Source organism: Lactuca virosa, chromosome 2 (assembly GCF_052849685.1).
Source record: "Lactuca virosa cultivar CGN04683 chromosome 2, Lactuca_virosa_CGN04683_v6, whole genome shotgun sequence".
NCBI lineage: Eukaryota > Viridiplantae > Streptophyta > Magnoliopsida > Asterales > Asteraceae > Lactuca > Lactuca virosa.
In genome coordinates this window covers 51728186-51736457 of record NC_136427.1, presented here as the reverse complement: position 1 = coordinate 51736457, position 8272 = coordinate 51728186, and positions in this window count along the sequence as shown.

The window sequence follows — 8272 nt, the reverse complement described above, 5'->3', positions numbered from 1 at the left end:
ATCTAATATTCGAACTTCGGGATGTACACTACTAAGCTGAAAGTTCGAAAAATCATAACTTCCTCATACGAAGTCAGATTTGGGCGTTCTTTTTATGCACGCTCTCGGTTTAACGTTTTCTATGACTTTCGTTTAGATTGCTAAGGCTAAAAGTCGCTATATCGTAAATTCACTATTTACGTCTCCCAGTGCCGTTCCGGTTCTGTCGTGAAACTTCGACAGGTCATAACTCCTTCGTTATAACTCAGATTTCGGCGTTCTTTATATGTACAGAACCCTTGTAACATATGTTGCCACTTGGTTAAGATTACTCCTTCTAAATAGTCTTCCATCAAAAAGTCATTTTTGACGCTTATTGTCTTTAAATTGACTCGTCCGGATCTACGGGCGTTACAATTATCTCCCCCTTAGGATGATTACGTGCCAGAATCGTCAACGAAATAGGGCTTGTATAATGACTCCATACGTTATCTCTTCATCCTAGAAAATAATCGTAACTTCCATGTTGCTTCGAACGAGTATCTAACTCTTAGACTCCTTGACTACAGGCGGTGCTCGATCTTGCACATGTTCCCAATCTCGCATTAGACTCTAAATTACGACCTTTAAGTCACAACCTCGATCCTTACTGGAGACTCCTTCTCCTTCTTAACAAACTTAAGATTTCTATAATAGATCGATGGATCGCATTCCAATGACCTCTCATCGTATGTTGCAATGCTTAGACTCAGGTCTCTTAGAGTCAAATTCCGGAATGGAATATACTTTTCTTCATGTTCAAATGTCATATAATCACATTTCAACATGTAGGATTTCTAGCTACCAACTTCTTTAACTATGAGCGTGATACTGCTTTGATTATCTTTTACTTCAATCTTTTTGTCTTAAGTCAGATGCTACATCGAACTTGGTTCTCTGAACCACGTAACATACTCATCGTAGTCGGACTCAGTTTGATATGACCACTAGGGTCGGAATAACAATTATCTTCTTAGTCATTACCGAAACAATGGTAACGACATACTTGAATAAAATGGTGTCAATTACTAGCTTCTTGGTAACCTTATGACTTTCCCTGATCCAAGTGTGAGTCTTGTGCTTCCGTTAGTATAGGCCTCTACTACCATCCACACCTACTCATACTCGTCCCAAGTACTATCTTGCAGTTTATCCAAGTCACCATGCAAGAAAATCACACAATCACTCAACACATCAGATAAAAAAACGAAGGTTTTATATTATTTCTTGAAACTATTACATAGGTGTTCAAGTTCACCCTAGACTATGCCTCTAATAGGCTACCCTTCCAATACTATGGCTACTTCATGACTCGATCTTCGGATATCTATTCTCAATTCTGATTCATTGCATTGTTAGCTGCTTCCTCAAGGATGCTTTTTGGCTTTGGAGGTGCATTCGCTCTTGCTGCTTCATATTTCTTCGGGAAGTCCCTAAGTAAATGCCCTTCTTTGTTACATCCGTAGCATACCCTCTTGTTGGATGCGCACTTGCTGGCGTAATGCCCTATCTTTCCACATTTGTAGCTGTTGGAAAATGTTTTTATATGTGACCATCACTGAAATAAGACGAACTGTTTTGATGTTATCTAACAAATATTATCAGTTATTTCAGGTTGTATGAATGCGTGATCAAACGGCATATACAAAAACACATGAATGACAAAAACACATAGACGTAAATTCACAACTCGACAAAGTCTCAACCCGCATGCAAACCTCATGGATCAAATCCAAATTTAGAACCAAATCATTAAGGTCCCGCGACCGACCCGCAGCCCGCGCCCATACCCGCGGAGATCATGGATCAAATCCAAAATTCAGAACCGAACCATTCAGGTCCCGCGACCAGCCCGCGGCCCGCATGACAAACCGCACAAAACTGATCAAGTCCAGCGACCAACCCGCGACCCGAGCCCAAACCGCACATGATACATTTCGATCTCGTTTCATTCAGGTCCAAAACTTAATGCCTCACGCGACCCGACCCGCGGCCCGCGCCCATACCCGCGTAGATCGAGTTTTTCACTTCAGCTATTCAGATCGTAAGAAGCAGCCATGCATGCGACCATGCATGCGATCCGCGCATAAACCGCGTAAGACTCACCCATGCAAGATACCCACGAACATATATTATATATTGTGTGTGTGTGTGTGTGTATATATATATATATATATATATATATATATATATATATATATACATGTATCGTATATATATACATATGAAGGAAGAAACAAGAAAACACAAAAGCAAAAGTCTCCATCACATGTGTTTCTTCTTTCTTTCTAAACCCACAGCTTCATCATCACTTCCAGCATACATACCACCTAGAAATTACATTTGAATATATATACATGCACATGCATCGTGTATATGTGTGTGTGCTGTGAGGAAAGAAAGCAAAGACAACACAAAAGAAGAAAACCCACATCTCTCATCCTTTCCAGCTTTCAACCAACTTTTCCATTACTTTTCCTTAAACTATGAATGGTTGCTAGCTTCATTTCTGCATAAATACATGCATGTACGTGAGTAAGAGATGTGTGAGTGAATTGTAAGAGTTTAAGTGTTGTGTATTAGCTTGTAATATCTCCAGCAAACATTCTCATTTCCAGAAGAAGAAAGCCAAAGCCAAGACCAACAAGCTTCAAGAACAACCTCTTCTTCAAGAAAAACTTCAAGAACACAAACACTATTCATCATCTTCCTCACATTCACCCCATCAAACAAAGCCTACACCACCTTTGTTTACTACACCAATCACCACCAAACACCTCTCTCACATCAAACTACCAAAACCCAACCACAAAACAACCCTAAACAAGATGAAGAAATTCTAATCTGTGCATGAAAACTTCAAGAACACGACCCTTGTTAAGCAACCCATAAACTTACACGACCCGTGTAAACACCAAACCCAGAAATCCTCTAAACCTTGAAAACGCCCCGTGTTGAGTCCAAGTCAAATATCTACACGACCCGTGTTCAACCTCTGCCCAAAAAGACCCTTTCAAAACAACCAATACCAACTTTCAAAACAACCAATACCGACACCCAGAACAACCAATACCGACACCCAAAACAACCAATACCGACACCCAAAACAACCAATACTGACACTCAAAACAACCAATACCAACACCCAAAACAACCAATACCAACCTCCAAACAACCAGAAATATCTTAAATACAATTACATAAACCCGTGTATTTTGTAATACTGTATAAATAACTGTGTAACAAAACTTTGAATAAACTTATTGTTACATATCAAGTACCGGATTGAACATTGAACCAATAGAGACACAGTCTATTAGGATCCAGTCCAACCCTAAGCCTGTTAGTCATTTATTTGACTAACAACTTGACAAAACAGTCGTTCCACAAGTCCCGTTCTAACACCACCTACTATATATATATTTATATATTTTATTAACGTTTTATGTCATTTAAATACTGTCATTTATTTCATTTATAGCTTTCAGTCATTTATAGCTTTCCAGTATTTATTTATTCCGCACTTCTTATCTTTCCGCATCTAATCTCATTAAATATATATATCTGTCATCCAGTCGCTGGTAACCGAGCCTTTTATTCGTGGTAATCAGATTGTAATATATTTCTAACAATTGGTATCAGAGCTTGTGTGATTTACTTTGAAATTTTTGTCGAAAACCTTTGGTTAGCATTTTTTTTTTAAAACCTTCCATTAGCGTTTCTTTAAAATTTTCATTTTCATATCACTTGTTCAAAATCCTTTTAAAAAAAAAATATATATATATATATATTATGCCTTCTGCTAATTACTCCAACATGAACTCTGTTTCTATTGCTAACAGCTTGGGATCTGGTTCACGGGCACCCATACTTATTCCTGAAGAGTATAATTCGTGGGTTGGCCGTATGAATCTTCATCTCAACTCCATAAATGAAAATGTCTGGAATTGTGTAGAAGGAACATATGTTACTCCAGAAAATATGGCTACTCTTGCTACAAATCAAGCCACTCTTGCTGAAACCGAAAAAAAGCTGCAACTCCAAGCCAAAAAGGAACTTGTGTCTGGTATTCCCCACAGTATTCTAAGTCAAATGGATGACATAATGCTGTTGACTGCAAATCAAATATGGGAGAATTTAAAAAATCGTTTTTGTGGAAATCAAAGAATTATTGGAAACAAAAGAACATCTGTTTTAAATGAATTCGATAATTTCAAGATGCTTTCATCAGAAACCATTCATGATGCTCATGATAGGTTCAATTTTATCATGGTAAAAATGAACAATTTGGGCATCAAAAAGACACAACACGAGATAAATCTCAAGTTTCTAAACAATCTTTACGAAAGCTGGAAGATGGTTAAACTCATCATTCAGGGAAATCCAGCCATTCATACTGAAACTCTATACAATTTGTATGGAGAATTTCAATCGTATGAATCCTCGATTGACCCACCAACCACTACAGCTTTTGGAGGACCACTTGCTCTCGTTTCCACATCTTCTCAAAACCAAACACCTTTTAATGAACAAAACTTCAATCATTTTAATCAGACATCTTTTCAAAACCAACCCTTTTTGAACAATTCTTTTGATCAATCTGATTTAAATGATGAAGCAGACTACCAACAATTGTGTGCTTTGGTAGCAAACACAAACCTCCAGAGATTTATTCCAAATCACAGTCAATCGAATTTTAAACCAAATTTTCAAAACCGACCATCATATGGACAAAATAATTCTAGATTTCAACCAAGACCTCAACCTGTTCAAAACAACTCAGATTTTCAACCAAGACCTTATTTTGGACAAAATTTTCAAAGACCTTCCTTCCAAAACAATTCAAACCAAGGTTTTCAAAACCAGGGATTTCAAAACAATCCCAACTCAAGTCATCATAACAATAACCAAAACAACAGTTTTCAAAACCAAAACAGAGGATTCCAAAATCAAGGTTACACTAATCAAAACAATGGCTTTCAAAACAACCAAAATTTTGGATTCCAACAGAACCCTTCCCAATCTTCCCAACAAATCCAAACTCAAGCTCCTGAAAGACTTCCGATTAAAAGTCAAAAGGATGACAGTGATGAAGAAGTGATCATTTGTCACAACTGCAAAGGAACTAATCACTATGCCAGAGAATGCCGAGCCAAAAACAAAACCAAAGTCAAAGACTCAGCATACTACGCTCAAAAGGCCGATGAATTAAAGAAACAGGAAAATCAAGATAAGCAAAGAGCATTGATGGCAATCCATGAACCAAACGTGGAATACTGGCCAACTTCTGAAGACGAAGCTGACAATGAACCAACACAATCAAACTTATGTTTCGTAGTTGGTGTTGATAGACCTTCAAGAGCTCCAAACGTCATAGAACATGTATGGTCTATGATCTCTGAACTTGGTCTTTCGAAATTAATTTTTGAGTCCCATATAACCAAGATTGAGAAAAGTCTAGAAGCTGATCTCAAAAAATATCATGACACAATGATCAATTCCGATATCTGCAAATCTGAGTTACAAACCTTGCAACTCAAATTTGGAGAATCAACAAGGATAAAGAACAAATTGGAAAGAGACGTTGAAAGAAAATCAGAAGATTATAATCACGTCTTGGAACAATTAAATCAAACCCTAATTCAGAAAAAGGATTTGGAACAAAAAATTCAGTCGGCCATTTCTTCTGAAACAAAAGATGTTTTAGAAATGGAAATCCTTCAGTTGAAACAAAACCTTCAAGAATCAACCGAAAAATACAATGCTTTAAATGAAAAACTGACTGATTCCTTTAAACAAATCAATTTTCTTGAAACAGAAAACAAAAGATTGGTATGGAACATGGATTCTATCAAAATTGCCAGAAAGCTAAGTGATGATATTTTCACCAAGGCAAACACCTTGGGAACTGGCAAAATTGATACGAATTACAGACCAGGAATTGGAAGAGAATCCTTTGAAAATGAACTAGCTAAACAAGAAAACATGACAATTTGTGAAAACTCTGAATCCACTCTTCCAGATCTTTTCACATCTGCTAATGAGGAAGATTCAGATGACGAAACAGTTATCAACTGTAGCCCAGATGACACTGCTTTCACTGTTTCCAAAAAGTCTATCAAAAGAGTTGTAAAATCTGAAACAAACTCTGCTAGTTCTTCAACAAACCAAATCAAACATACCAATGAAGCAACCATAACCCCACTTAACAAACCAAAAGTTTTTGAAATCAAACCAAAAGTTTTTGAAATCAAACCAAAGAAACCAGTTCAACCTTACCTCATACCTCAAAAACAGGTTTCCAAACAAAAACCAAAACCTTTTCAAAAACCTTTTGAAAACCGCTTTCAAGAGATCACCTTTAACCATTCAAGGAACTTTAAAAAACGACCAAATCAGAAAGTTCCAAACCATCATCTTCAAAAAGCTTTTCATAACCGCCAATCACATCCCAGATATGAAGAGAACTTTTCAAACAAATCTTCACATCTAGGATATCGTTCACCAAATCACAGATTTTATAAACCCACAGGTTTTCAAAAACAAATCATATTTTGGGAAAACTTGATAAATAAAATCAAACGTCAACCATTCCATCCTAATAAACCAAACTCTTATAGAAACGTGAAGTCAAATGCTATAAGAAATTCATTAAGCAAAACACCCAAAATAACAACAACTAACAAACCAGGACCCATTCAGATTTGGGTACCTAAATCTTATGTCTAAATTGCAGGTATCTAATGCTGGAGAACCCAAGGATGATACATGGTATATTGATAGAGGCTGCTCCAAGCATATGACAGGAAACCGAAACTACCTTCATGACTTCAAACCCACCCAAACCAATCAAGACGTTACCTTCGGCAACAACATGACGGCAAAAATCAAGGGTTATGGAAACATAACAAATGGTAACTTCACCATAAAGAAAGTTTCCTATGTCGATGACCTGAAACACAACCTCATCAGTGTTTCTCAACTGTGTGATAACAATCTTGAAGTCCTATTCACCAAACAACGAAGCTTGATCATGGACGCCAAAACCAAAGAAATCATTGTTGATTATTACCGTGTCGGAAATATGTATCCACTTGACATAGATCTTATCTATGGTAAACCCGATATATGTCTGCTATCAAAAGCCCCAGCATATATCAGTTGGTTATGGCACCGCCGCCTTTCCCATCTAAACTTTGGGTACATCAACAAACTGATCGGCGATGATCTTGTTAGAGGACTGCCAATTCTGAAGCTTGATAATGAAACTCTGTGTGCTGCATGTGAAAAGGGTAAACTTTCCAAATCCACTCACAAAAGCATCTCAGAATCTAGTGTATCCGAACCACTAGAATTGCTGCACATAGACCTTTGTGGCCCTGCCAAAACCCAAACTATACAAGGGAAGAAGTACATTCTTGTTGTCGTTGATGGTTTCTCGCGCTTTACTTGGGTCTTTTTCTTAAGACTAAAATCAGAAGCACCTGAAGAGACGATCAACTTCATCAAACAAATCGAACTGAAGATCAAACGACCTGTTCGAAGAATCCGAAGTGATAATGGTTTAGAGTTCAAAAACAAGACTCTAGATTCATTTCTCAAAGACAAAGGAATTGAACATAACTTCTCAGCCCCATACACTCCACAACAGAACGGCGTTGTCAAAAGAAGGAACAGAACTCTATGTGAAGCTGCAAGATCAATGCTTATCTTCGCTGATCTGCCACAATACTTCTGGGCAGAAGCAATAGCCACAGCTTGCTACACTCAAAATCGTTCCTTAATCCATAAACATCTTCATAAAACACCATATGAAGTCATTAACAACCGAAAACCAAACATCAAATTTTTCCATATTTTTGGTTGTCGATGCTTCATAAAGAACAATAAAGATCACCTTTCAAAATTTGAATCAAGGTCGGACGAAGGAATTTTCCTTGGTTACTCGTTTTCCTCAGCTGCTTATCGAGTACTGAACAAACGTACCAGAGTAATTGAAGAAAGTACCGATGTTCATTTCGATGAATTTTATGTCAGGAAATTGGATCGTGAACATTTTGGTTCAAAAATGATCGATAATATTTTTCAAAATCCAATTCAACAAACACCTTCTCCTGACAGAGATATTGAAATCGATCTTGATTTACTTTTTGAACAACCCAAAACCGCTTACAATTCTGAACTTCTAACTACTTCTATTGATTCTACAGGAACAACCACTGAAGGAACTCCACAAACAAACCGAAATGATGCA